The sequence below is a fragment of the Colius striatus genome, chromosome 15, assembly GCF_028858725.1.
Source record: "Colius striatus isolate bColStr4 chromosome 15, bColStr4.1.hap1, whole genome shotgun sequence".
Classification (NCBI taxonomy): Eukaryota; Metazoa; Chordata; class Aves; order Coliiformes; family Coliidae; genus Colius; species Colius striatus.
The window spans coordinates 18,087,388-18,101,466 of NC_084773.1; the positions used below are offsets into that span (position 1 = coordinate 18,087,388).

The 14,079-nt window shown below is 44.3% G+C and overlaps 1 protein-coding gene across 6 annotated transcripts in view; it reads right to left on the reverse strand.

Moving 5' to 3' along the window:
• FOXP1 (forkhead box P1) overlaps positions 1-14,079 on the reverse strand; it is a 410,233-nt gene that overhangs the window by 287,963 nt on the left and 108,191 nt on the right. The window contains exon 1 of one of the 6 annotated variants that reach the window (XM_062008070.1): positions 960-977. The exons of the other annotated variants lie outside the window; for them this stretch is intronic. The gene's annotated coding sequence lies outside the window, so the exon portion shown is untranslated. Of the gene's footprint in view, positions 1-959; positions 978-14,079 lie in introns of those variants that run through there. 6 annotated transcript variants of the gene reach the window in all.

Here is a 14,079-nt window from a genome sequence, read left to right on the forward strand (position 1 = left end):
GTACCTTGGTTGTGAGTTTAATATAAAATCAGATAGAGATAAGTTATCTTTCACCTACCTATTAAAATTCATAGCATCAAATATGACAAATCAAGACCTCTATGCTCGTTTCACTGGTCTGTGAGTTTTAGACTTGATCAAAGTGTATTTGTGATTAATTATGTATTGAGACCACTGTATCGGGTGCACTGGGCAGTGCTCCCTTTTACTAATCAACAGATCCCTGGCATTCTCTTTCCAATGCAGAATAAAGCTGCTTTTCCTCTGGCAAACGCCCCAAAATACAGCTGTTGCTGCTGGTATACAGTTTATACTCATCTGAATTACCAGAAGGGAATGGAGCAGGATCCAGATGCAGGATCTTCCCCAGCTGATTTCTGCAATGCACACTACTGAAGATGAGCTCCCCTTTTCATTCTGTGGAACTGGCAGAGTGCTCCATGTCCTTAATATTAATTGCCTATTTTTGTCTATGAATGTTATTACAACATGCAAGGCTCCAGATAAAGAAGTTCATCAGGCTCAACAAAAAAAATACCATAAAGTGCACATCTTCTTTCATTGAATACAGTGCTTGCTTGTAAGAGCTACTAAAATCCAGTGCGGGACAGAATTGCACTGCAGGTTTTGTCCCAGCAAGTTGCCTGGAGCACTGACTTTAAAAATCAAGATTTCAAATCAACACATGAAAAGATTTGCACAATTTCCAAAAATAAACAGCATCTCACCCTCTAAACTCAGGCCAGCCTCCCTATTAACTTCAGGAAGACAATGACCTAATCACAGCCACAATTATGAGCAGTGGAAACTCCAAGGATCAGGGTTTGGCTCCAGCTAGGTGCTCCTGGGAGTGCTGCCACCCTCTCATCCCTGCACATCCCCAATCCCTGGCTCATCCCTGTCCCCAGCTCTTCCTTCCTTTAATCCTGAAACTCTTGAAACCCAGAAGCCAAACTTACAGTCCTTCTGAGGGAGGCAGGCCGGACAGTGTTTCCTCCCACGCTGCCTTTCTATCCCTTGTTTTTGTGAGCTCTGCCCTGGGGACGAAGCACTGCTCTTTGCAGGACACCCACTTCTAGCTGGCTAAAAGAAATGAGAGAGAATAATTGGGACGGAAACCCTGGGCATCAAGTCAAGACAGTGTATTTTACACCTACACCCCCCAACTCCCCCCCCAGGTTTTTGAATTGCCGTAGGTTAGCCTAATTGATTTGTGTTCTCACCAAATTAAAGACACAGCACGCAGACAGCGTGCCAGTGAAAAAATATGGCAACAGCAAAAGTTTACAAATTTAATTTGCAATTGTTTTAGGAAAACAGCTCAGTCCACTCCTTCAGTTTTGGAAAGTAATCAGCTCGTGCTAGAGGAAGTTACCAGCTCCCAGGCACAAGGATTACAACGCAGACTTATTTCATAAGAGATTAAGACCAGTTTTTCAGTTAAGAAGTGGATTTTGCAAGTGAGGCAACACTGCAAGTTATAATCCTGTGGGCTCAGGATCTCAGTGAAGGGGAATACTTGGAGTGATAACGCCAGGGGTAAAGATCACAGGACAAATTTCCATTTAAATGCAACGCTGGCATAAATGCCGTAAAGCTCCAAAGAGTCACTTGAGTACTGAAAGGGACCCCCAAAGCAGACCTTCCTCCCAGGCTGCAACCAGAAGGCAAAACCGGAGTTTGCATCACCTACAAGGAAAGGGTTAAGCCAAGATCTCAGCCCCCTGGTTCAAACCGCCCAGAGAGCACTCCCTGCCCAAATTACAGCAGCGCATACATCCAACAGATGCCGTTCAGACAGGGGCTTTCCTTGCCCTGAGGTACAGTTCAGTTTGTCCATTCTACTGTGCAATTACAGAATCAATAAAACATCCCTTTGAAACTCCCTGGACTAGTGCCGACACGCAGACAGTAGTCAAGCTGACATTTTTTGCTGTTTCCGTTATTACTACCGTCAAGCCTTCTGAGAAGCAAGACATCAAAACCCGGGCGCCGCAAAGCAAAAGGAGGAAAAGCAAATGTAGAGGCTGAGGTTTTGTTCATCGTATCGCATCGTTCCCCGAGCGATCACACGGTACCAGGCATTACCTGCAAACAAAATCTGCTCAAAGGCAGCAAAACAGGCACCGGGAAACAGCACGCTTCCAAAAAGCACACGTGTACCTCACCCTCCTCTGCATCAAGCACAGTAATATCCCACTTTTGCTATGAGGGTTTTTTTTTGGAGAGGTGGAACTGTTCATGGTAGAGCACCTGACCCTAAATGGGGAAGCTCTGATTTGGGGATGAACTTATTAAAAAGCAAAACCCCGAGCTCCCTGTTGCTCGTCTGTGCTCATGAATGCAGCGCGAGATGTGGAGTGTGTGTAAGTTTGGAGGTGGGGTTGAAATCTAGCCATCCATCTGCTTCTGAGCAGTGCCTGAAACACTGAAATAGAAATGGGAAGCTGCAGAGTGCCGGGAGTGGAACCTAGGAGGAAAAAAATGCAAGAGTAGGATGACAGAGGGGAGGATATTGAATTAACATGTTCTTGGATAATGAAGGACATGCTCAGCAGAGAGGCACTGGCTGCCTATGAAACTGCAACTTCTTTTTCCCCTCCTATAAAAACTATCAAAATCTGCCCAAACAAATGAATAATATAAAACTGAAGGTCTAAAAAACACTTCCTGAAAATTGCCATCTTCAGGTATTTATTTTCACACTCTCTACATTAGTTACAAACTATTTATTCATTCACTTGGAGCTTTAAAGCCTGACATGCATGGTCAGTCAGTGCCCCACAGATCTCCATTTCTAGGGGGAAAAAAAAAATTAAAACAAATCTAAAAATCATCCAAAGCAGTCCTTCTGCACTTGAGAAGCTGCAAAACTTGTGAGTGAGGCCAGGCCATTCCCTCAGTCATCCCCCTCATCAGGCAGTGCACGGGATGTAGAAGCAAACTCCCCACGCACCATGACCACAAGTGAGGAAAGCCCACCCAGGGGACAAGAAGCTTTTCTGATTTCTCACCACCTAATTCCTGAAAACAGGTTTTTATGAACTGTACTAACTTCACATGGGAACTACAACAACATTTATCTAGTAACATTGAGAATTCATTTATCCAACAACATCCATATACAGAAGGTTTTGCTACTTGGAAAAAAAGTGGCACAGGTGACTTATAAGGATGCTCAGCAACATATGACTCAAATAAAAGCTTCAGCATCTTGTCAGGTTTCTTAAAACTGCTTTAATCCTTGTTGGAATCTCTCCCTCCAAGGTTACATGCAGATTCAAATGTTTACAAACAGTAATAAAATCACTAGCAACACACAGTTTTGTTCTGACAGTTCCTTACACACTCGTGTCTCAGGCCCCAGACAGAAGGCAGCACTGGGAGTAAGGAACACTGTACCCATTTCCAAGACATGGAAAAAGGCAAGCCAAATTACCTGCCCAGTGCCCTGCAAAGCTGCCAAATAAAAAACACCACTCAACTCTCCCGAGTTCGAAGGTTAATTTATAAAACTGCATTTCCTCCCAGAGGATGCTCACGTGTCTTCTGCACCGACCATAGGCCAAATAATAACTCATTTGGAGAGCAACTGATTTCGAAGAGGTTTCACAGTTAGCGGCGAGCACAAGGAGGAGAGAGGGAGGATGTCTCACATTCAGACTCTGTCTCAGGATATATCATATCTTTCCTCCAAACCAGTTCTCTTTGTGGTATAAGATGATGGGTGTGTTAACTGTAAGAACTCATTTTAAAGCGGCCGAAGCTGAAGATAATAACGTCGTGTCATCTGTACAAGTATTCTGTAATGAGAATGCTGGTGTACCAGAGGAAGATCTGGCTGAACACAAAACAGTCAGAGCAACAGAAACTGAGAAGATCCTCAAGCCTAGCTTGTTAAGAGTGACCTAAAATGGCCCCGTTTTGACTCACTCTTCGCTACCTCCTCTATCAGAGGATTCAAAGGGAAACTGCAATTCAACCTTCATTGCTGTAGCACAACTGCAACATAACTATTCTCTGCCACGAAAGAAAAAACAAGTTGTGGTTGCCTGAATGCTGATAGATCACTTTTGCTTTAAGAGTACATCATGTCAATCAAAACTATATTCCTTATGCTCATCACAGGAGCTTGCAACCAAGCAATACAAAAACCTCATTCGAGTTCAACCAGTAATGTGTTCAAAGGCTTCCCAATCTGCTCTGTCTCTGGCATCAGGAGCAGACAGAGAAGAGGCAGAAGTGATCACAAAAAATAATAATTTAAAAAACAAACCAAAACACACTTGCTGGGCAAAGCAGAAAGGTCTCTAAACCAACATAAAAATACGCATTGAGATGTATGTGTTGGAGTAAAAGGATACACAGCAGGTTGAAATATGCTCTATCTTCCTCACTGGTGAGGAAAGACCTCTATAACTCACCACGAGCTTTGATCACTCTCGAGCTATCAGCTATTTCTTTGCTGCTTGAGTAAATATAAGTCATTCACAGCTGAAACATAATTTCTCTCTCTTTCCCCTGCCACTATATGTTGTGTGTGAATATGTCTTGTATATAGGCACACTAACACACTGTGCTGTTCAAATACACATCAGAGTTCACCAGATGGTGGGGATTGCCAGACACTCGTCGTTGCCATGAGTTAGGAGCCATGGTGTAACTCATGAATGATGTGTCTAAGCTGTAAGTGGGTTTTGCATAGTTACATTACCCTTACCGACATAAAACTCTCTTTTCTTTCTACGTTCAACCTGCAACAGTTTATAGCTGAGAGACTTAAAGGACTGTGGGTTATCATGGGGGTTGTTTTGTCCTCCCAGAGACAGGGCTGCTAAGGAGCTGTTTTCATCTGGGGTTTATGATTCACACCCATACACACAGGGTTACACATAGTTTCATAAAGCTATGGCCACAGTCGGTGCCCATGTTTGGGCACAATCTGAAAACCCAACCCCAGAAAAACAAAGGTGTTTTACTGAAAATACTCCAGGTTTTAAGAAGCAATCATCTTAATTATGCATAGGAAAAATATATGAGATTGGAGTTAAGGTTTTGTGTGCGGGTCTCAGCATGCACTTGGGCATTAAGATATTTGGGCAATAAATTATGTGAGCATAGGCTGGTAAGGATGTGAATGTCGGGTGAATTGGCAATTTCCTAGTCTTTAATTAATGATGGTGTTGAGAAAGAATGTGGCCTTCCTTCTAAATTAACAAAGCTTTTTAATCAGCGAGTGAATCTACCTGTTTGAAGCGGAAGGTAGCTCTAGGCTTGCAAAGAAACAAACAGTCTCCAGAGAAAAAGGAGCTGGAAACATGGCAACGCACTCAGTCCTACCTCTTCAGTGCCTCCAACAGAGCCCAAGGCCTCCAAGAGCCAGTGGTGATGAAGTGAAAATCAAGGGAAAAGAGCAAAGTTAAGAGCTAAGTGGGAGCAGAAAGGAGCAGGGCATGGGGGAGTTTCCACCTTGTTTGAAAGTGGGGGAGACAGCTCTGCTCAAGTTTCCCAAGCAGCAGCTCTGACTTGACCTAATCCCAGAGCAGAGGACCTGCACAAGGTCTCCTTTGCTGGTATGCTTTAGATGCTCCCACCTACAATCCAACCATCACTTGTGATGGAACGCTTTGGTGACCAGCATTAAGCTACCTCATAACTCAGTAGGGGATCGTGAAACAGCCATTTTACTACTGTCTTCCCAATCTACTCCTGTAAGATACATTCTGCCCATTTAGTTACTGAATATAATTCCCCTTTCTTATTTTCAGCCCCTGACAGATTGAAGTCTGTTGAACAAAATCGGTTTCTGTGCCACCAAAGCTCAGGGGAGACACAATTTTAAAGATCAGGGACATGTCCTTACCCAAGGACTAACTTTTAGACTGATCTGGTGGTTTAAAACGTTTTTAAAAACACAAAGACAGTTACAAGCAGTATTTGTTATTTTAAGGTTTCACCAAGGATTGGATGCCTCCAAGGGTTAGGGCTTCAGCTCCAGTTAAGCACACAAGTTTGTGATCCAAGATTTCTTTGAACTAATGAAAATCCCTGGAGGTTATCAGATTGGGATGAATACGGACTAAGGTTTTCAACTCCTCCCCTTTTATCTGTAAATACCATGAGAGGAGCTCTCTAGTACCCTAAGTCAAATAGTTTCCTGTCTTGGCTGGGAACCACTTCAGCAAACACTCGAGGCCATGAAAAGCAGTTTGATTCAGGCTCTGGGCAGGAGAAGGCACTGTCAGTCACTGCGGCTCATGCCGGCCCCGTTTCAAGGAGCGTGTTTCAGCATGACATGGCTGGGTTACGTATAAGCCCTGCACATTTCTGACTCCCAGACAACTTTCTGAGACTAGAGGGAACACTGTCTCCTCCATCGCCCTTCCTCCCAAGGAAGGATCTTCCCCTAGGAGCCCCATGGAGCAAACCTGCCCATGGCACTGCAGGCCCCTAAATTCAGAGTCAACCTTCCCAGGGACAAACTTCCCTCCTTGCCCTCACCAAACCATCTTCCCTTCCTCAGGTCACACAAATATGAGCAAGCACTGAAGATCCCCAATCCACCAAGTATTTGGTTGCCCTTGCCTGACAATAGATGTCTTAACCCCAGACAGAGTCTGTTCAGATGGAGGAAGAAAACAGGGAATCAAAAAGTCCTCTGTCTGGCAGAAACGTGCCTGCTGGGAGTCGAGCACACACTGAATAGCCTGTTCATGATGTCTGTACTAAAAGTAAGGACCTAGCTTTATTTCTTGGTTGATGCTGATATAACTTAAGGAGCAGAAATAGTTGAATCTGGGAAATCTTGGGAACAGAAAACCCGTGCGAGGGGGGCAGAGGCATCCCACACAGCCTGTGCCATCCTTACTGTTATTTCCCACTCAAGGAGCAGAATGGTGCTTTATGCTTTCACATAGGCAGAATATACGGCAGTCAGGAAGCATCAGTGTACAAAGCAATAAAGAAAACCCAACATTGTACTCCTGATTGAAAAGGCTGGCAGCCCGAAAGATACACACGTGTGACATGAAAATAAACATGCATGCAAATCCTGTATGGATGGGAAATCCCAGTTTAACTCAGTCTAGTGAGAACTGGTAGCCTCCTGCCCTTCTCAAAAGTCAGACCAAATTAAATTGTCTTTTTGCTCTTTTCAAGGCATTCCTGGGTTTTTAGCTACTTTTTAAAGAGCCCTCCCCTGGCCTCTGAATGCTCTGAGGTCCTGCACCTCGTGGCTTCATAGCCTGCTGACAACAGGCAGCTCGCTCTTCCTTGCGAAAAAAGACATTTTTTTTTACACAACAAATACCAAACCACAGCCATCCTATCACCTTTAAACAGGAGAGACTGTTGTTTTCTCGTTTCTGGAACATCTTAGCCTTTTTTATTCAGCTAGACCAGCCACAAGCAGGATCTTCTACAGTGACATTTTCAGAGCTACTTAAGATGTTTTGACTGCCTGAATTCAGACAGATGTATGAAAAAAAAAATCTCTGGCAATTTTGCAAATCTCATCCTAACCTGAACATATTTCTGCAACATGAGGCTATCGTCAGCCTCAGGAACTGATGGTTTCCAGAGCTGTGGGTGCGTGGGAGCCCCTGATGCCCCTTGCCAAATCAGTTGTCACCTCCAGTAGGAACCATTTCACACAGCTCTGCAAGGCTGCATCCTGCACCAAGTACGATGTGACTTATCTTGAGGTTCAACTCCAAATGCCACACAGTAACTGAGGGGAGGCCACCACCCAAAGCAGGCACAAATCACAGCCCCAGGGCACAAAAGCCAGGGAGAAGGCTGAGGGAAGCCAGCGTGGAGCTGGCGAAGGCTGCAGGCCCGGCAGCACTCAGCGAGCGGTTGGCTCTGGCCCAGCTCCCTGCCACAATGGACCTTTGGGGAGCTCAATCTCTGCTACGAGCCCTAACAACTTCATTACTTAATTAAATGGTACATGCAACGCAATCTGTGCGGGAAGCAGAGGCAAAGAGCAGCCACGCTCTCGCTCCTCGCCGGCTGCGGCGTAGCCTCACACTACACAATGCAGCACATGTATTGGTCATAAAGTTATCCAGGCAGTTGCTTCGCTTGCCTGAATGCTGACTACAGCCATGGCCTCTGGATGCAAATTACTGGATTTTATAGGTTCCTAAAAACATTTCACTGTGTCTGCTGAACAATGTGGGAGTTGTAGAAAGGGCCCGATGATGGCAATGATGTAATTAAAAGCTGCAAGTGGAAAAAAAAACCCATTAGATTCCTTCTTCCAGACAGAAAAACTGGTAAAAATGTACTACTTAAAAATAGTTTAAAAGAAAATGTCAAAGTAAATAAATAAAAAAACCCATATTCACTCCTGCCTCCCCCCAATACCTCAAGTTTCCAATAGCTTCCCCGCTCAGCACCCGTGAAGGAAAATGTATACGCTAGAGCATGCCTCTAAGCCCTCTACTCTATCTGGGGAAAAAAAGGAGATAGAGAAATTCGCCCTATCTAATCACTGGCCTCGTCTGGTAGTAACAGAAGTTACTATCTCTGCCTGCCTGTCAGGAGCTGTACGAAACCAATCGGCGATAGGGGAGCGAGAGGTATGAGGGCTGTAAAGCTGGCGGGCAGCTTCGTTATCCGGTTCTGCACAGCCTGGGATGAGCCACAGTGAGCATCCACCCCAAACCGGCATCCCCAGGGAGCCAGTAGCTCCCAGCAACTGGGCACCACGTGCCTCTTCTTGTCTCCCATGCAAGAGGATCTGTATAGTGTTTGTTATTTATCGATGACAAGTTCACCCACTCAGTGACCTTCTGAAGTGTCATTTCACCCACTGTGGGCTAAAGCCTTGATTATAGCAGAAAGAGCAGGATGAGCCCCATCCAAACCTTGAACATATCCCAAAGCATAGTAACTCTGAAAATGGATTTCTACATGTACATTTATTTGTTATATTAAAACTTAGAGAGGGGGATGACTTCTGCTCTGTCCTTCCTCCCCCAGAAAATAATTTCCAGCAGCATCAGCTGGCACTATGGCCGGCAATGAAGCGGGTGGCCCACATTAGCCATCACTTGCAACACAGGGACCCCAAGTAGCCCACCTCCCTGGCTAAACACGTAGAGCCAACAGTGGGTTGAACACATCTGGGCAGGACTTGGTCCTGAGCTGCCTCTGTGCCCAATTCAGGAACTTCCTCCACAGCACATTACCACACGCTCCAAGTACAGGCACGCTGCACAACGTTTCTCCAAGCATTAGCTGTGGCCTCAAACAATCAAGGAGTTGCCTTTTTTTTTTCTTGCCCACCCCCCCCTCTTTTTTTTTTTTGGAGAAATGATCAAACCGGGGGTGGGGACAGAACATCCTGCGTGAAACCGCATCCTGAACAAGCATCACCACGATTCACTGTAAATAAATACTCTCTCCTTGCAGCACTTCCGTCAACTGTCACTGCCTTGGCTCCAATCACCTTTCAAGTCCAAACAGGAAAGCAGAGAAAAGCGAGTGAGATGGCAGATATGAGGTTTAATTTGCTTTTCACTGCAGTTTTCATTGGTGGTGTGCTTCCAATTCGTCGGCATTGCCAGCTGCCTGGAATCACTCCTGGACCCAGTTTTTTCCTGTTAACCTTCATAATTGTATTATTATGGGCAAGCCCACAAACTGTGCTACAAAAAGCTGTAAAAAGTGCAGCTTCCACCCTTTATTAGATAAGCAGCCAGATCCAAAGCCTGCTGCTGCCTACAGAAAGGCAACTCAGATTTACTAAAGAGGTTCCTTCACCTATGTTTTACATAATGCAAGATGTGTCTGCTAAAAAATATATAAAATAAAATGTATAGCCTACGTGGGGGGTGGGGGAAAGCAAAGGGATTACAGGATGAAATAAGTTTGACCTCAATTTTCCTGAAAACTTACAAAAACATATATATAAATATGGAAAGATCAAAGATGCGAGAGGATAGCAATCTGGGCAGGAGGGTGCAAGCAGGAGCTAACTCGGTTCGTGGATGTGAGCCCTGTGAGGGGTGGGAACGCTGCACACCCCACGGTATTTCGAGCGAGCTGATGATGGAGAAGCAGAATAAGAAGAGGAGCTGCCTCTCGTGCGCACCCCCTCGTGGGCAGCCACCCGCAGCCACCCAGGCTGCAGCGACAGGGTAGTTTGCAGGGGTTGATTCACCCAGGAGCCAAAAAATGGGGGGAACAGCCTCATGAACCTCCATCAGACCAAAGTAGAGTGCAGCCCCCTTGCCTTCAGGAAGGGAAAACAAGAGCTTGGCAAGCAGAGCCCGCCTGGGCGTGCCGGGATGCACGGGATCCCCTCCCCGCCGCACACGCACGCAAGGAGCAATTTAATTAATAAAAGTAAAAATGAAGCATTACATGTAGCAGCAAAGCATTATTAAAAGCTGTAATGTCTCAAAGGTTCCTATGAAGTCATGTTCTTACAATTCACTCCGAAGAATTTAAAGACAAAATTATATGCTTGGTAATACTCCGGGGAGCACGCTTTTCTATGTGGCCCATTGTTTGTGTATGATGCATGGCTTTGAGAAAGTGGCATTGTTAGAGGGATCATAAATCACAAAGGGGAAGTTTGATTTTATTTATTATTTCTTTTCTAAAAAAAAAGAATTCTTATTCCAGACAGGGCTTTCCTCTGCTGCACTTTTCAGCTTGTTTCAACAAATGAGCAGACATGAGACCTACACAGGGGTCTCAAGCTGCTCAGATGATCACCACCCTCTTTACAGCCTCTCCAGAGAACTAAAGGATTGTGCAGACAGTACTGAAGGCTTTGCATTGCTGATTCCAAGAGAATGTTTATTTTTCTAAAGAAAATTCCTCAAGATAAAATCTTGAATATTAAATAGTGGCACTAAAACTTCTGCACTGCCTTTTGCAAAGTTTACCTGGTGTGGTTTGCCACCTCAGTTTTCTTCAAATGATCTCTGGTTTTACTGTGGTTATTTATTCTTAGGTGTATGATTTCTGAACTTGGGACCCAAGGGGGCTCTGTGCACTTCAAAGGGTGAATGCCAAAATCACTTACTACCCACATGCACCCACCCCATCCTTCACTGTGCACGTGAATTTGCCAGTGACCTGCCTCCCAAAGCGACCACATTAAAGTTATTGCTCTGATGAGACTGACGTATCTCACACCTCACCAGAGCTAAAACCTCAGAACTGTCTCCATGACACTCCCTGGCTTCATTTCAAACTTTACCCCAACAAACAAACTCCAGCCTAAGAAACATTAAAAAAACCCAGGAGGTAACAGGCATCACAGTTAGTAGTAGTAACTCCTTGCTTAGACTGAACTACACAAAGCAATTTGCAAGGAAAGAACATGTTCAAGAGGGAATCAATAGTTACCAGCCAAACCAGAAAGTCAGAAGAGTCTCCAGGCTCTGAGAGACCAACCAGGCACTGTTGGAAGATGGTTTTCAGACATGGCCAAGCATGTACCACCACCTGCTTCAAGAATGGAAACCCCACAGCACATGACCACACAAATGGTCATCATCTTCCCCAAGGGGATGCATCCCAAAACACAGATCACGTGGGTTCATACCCTGAGCAGGCAGGACTGTGCTCTCACACAATCTCTTATGACCTGCTGTATATGTCTGTATTTGTTTTACATGTCTATTCATATATGCAGGAAAACATCAAGCAATATTCATTCTTTATGTAAAGAAATATCTGCTGTGGATACCTCAATGAATGCACCAATACTTCCAGCTGCGTATGATTTCCAGTTACAAATCATAGCTCTGTAAATTACACTTCCCTAGGACTTGGTCTGACATCTCTGAATCCTATAGTCCATATAGCTCCTGTCCTACACACACCTGCCCCCCCATCCCATTTTACTGTTTCCCTGGATGCTTTCCTCTTGCAGTATGTAACAGGTACAAATGTATTTGGAGGTTTTTTCAAACTTAGTTACCAGCTAGAACCATGTTAAGGTGAGCAGCAAACATCTAGGCAGGCACCTCAGCCTTGACTACCAGCTGGAATGAATCAGCACAGCTCCACCAACTGCAGGAGAATTAAGGAACTGTGTCAGTTTATACCAGTTAAAAATCTGACCCCGTTCAACTGATTTGTCTCCAGATAGTCACTACAGTCAGAATGTAAGAAGAATAAATTAGCATGGATTAAGCCTGGGAAAACCTGCTGAGGAAACTTGACTGTTAAAATATACATACTGGTGTTAACTTCACTCACAATTGTGCAGCTTAGAAAGTCATATGGTCTAAAAAGCATTAACTAATAGGTTCAGTCTACTACTAGCTAACCCTAAATGTAAGAGGGAAAAAAAAGCCCCAGCCCAACCTCTCTGTTTAAGAACCAACTGCTTGCAAATTTATGATGGTTGACTTGAGAAACACACGAGATGATCTCCTGCCAAAACATCTGCCTCCTTCAGGAGAGCTGACTTCATCCAGCGCTGGTGGAAGGTCTCTGTCTGCCTTATTCTTACAGCATGAGTATTTGGCTGCCAGCACTACTCACAGGAACTATTTATGCTCCATAAAAGACTTGGACATAGTCTGGATTACATGCAGAAAAGAGAGAGCTAAATCAAGCTAATTATTTTGAGAACTTCCAAGTAGAAACAGTATTACAAAAAATTCCACGTGTTTCTCTCAACTTCTGCATGTTGTGGAGGATTTCCACTCTGTGTTCAAAAGGCCATCATATGGAAACAATTAGAGCATACAAGCTTAAACCGACTTCTTCAAACGCAAGGACCATTGACCCATCTTTATGGGCATTTTAAATAATTTATGTCTAACTTGAATGCAGTCTGCTCTACTTGGAATCTCTGACCCAAAGCATATCGAGGTTTATGTGGGGTTTCTTTAACATTCAGACCTTGTCAAGGGAAGATGTGATCTACACTGTTAGAAGAAGAGCTCCTCTCCACCAGCCGCCAAGGCAGAGCTCTACCAGTCCTCACTGCTGCTCCTGTGCCAAAAAGTTCCAGCCAAAATATGTCGATTTTGCTCTTCCTGAGGGTTTTACATAGCAAAACTCACTCTTCTCCTACCTCTCCTGAAGGATGTCCAGAAGAGAAACAGAAATTGCTGGAGATAACACTGGTTGGAAGAGTAGGGCTTCACCACAGATTGAATGAGAGCATGGCCATGGCTCCCATGCAAAGAAAAAAAGAGCTCCTTGTGAGGGACACAGCCTTTGAAAAAAGAGCTTTAGAGGAAAGGGTAACAGAAGCCTAATACTTGCTCTTTACTTGGGAGAATCAATTTGCCAAAAATACTTTAAAGGAGCTAAAGCAAATAAGTGTCTGTGCCAGGCCCCCAAACAGGAGTGAGGGACGTGGGGAGAGCTGAGTCACCTGAGAAACTTGAGCACAACTGGGACCAGTGAGAAAATCCCTCCAGGAGCAAGCAGGGAGGCCAGAAAGTATCAGGGATGCTGCCTGCAGGGGAGGAATACACAATGCACTCAAGGAAGGGGTTTGAGCTCCTGCATTTCCGTAACTGATGAATTAAAGCCACCCCAGAAAGAGACTCATCTCCACTTTACCCACCACAAGCCCTCAAACTCCAATGGATCCCCTCAGAAAGGAGCTGAAGGATGTGAGGGAAAATAACAGGAGTCCTGTTCATTTAATTGAGCATGGATCTCTCTTGTACACTGTTGAGGCCAAGTGACTGAGGAGGCACTTTAGATTCGCTGTCTTTATCTTCAGAGAGGTGACATCAGTGACCACAAGCTAATCCACCCCAAGCATGAGCTTGATTTAAATCAAAGCGATTTGAAGCACTGATTTTAATCATGGTTTATATCAGAAAGTAGGAAACATGGATTAAATCATTGATTTTAATCTGGTTTTACATTTTTACTTGTACATTTATTTTCTAAAAGAAAGATTCATTCCAATTGGTTAGCAACTCCATAAAATAAACCCTTTTCATTAAGCTTAACTTTTCTCCCTGTTAAGCAGGAGAACAGGTTATTTTCATTCATTTGTATCCTTAATTTATAGGTTATGACTATCTCAGAAATGATGATTATTTTCCTTGGTAATTTTGCTATTTTGTATCAATCTTC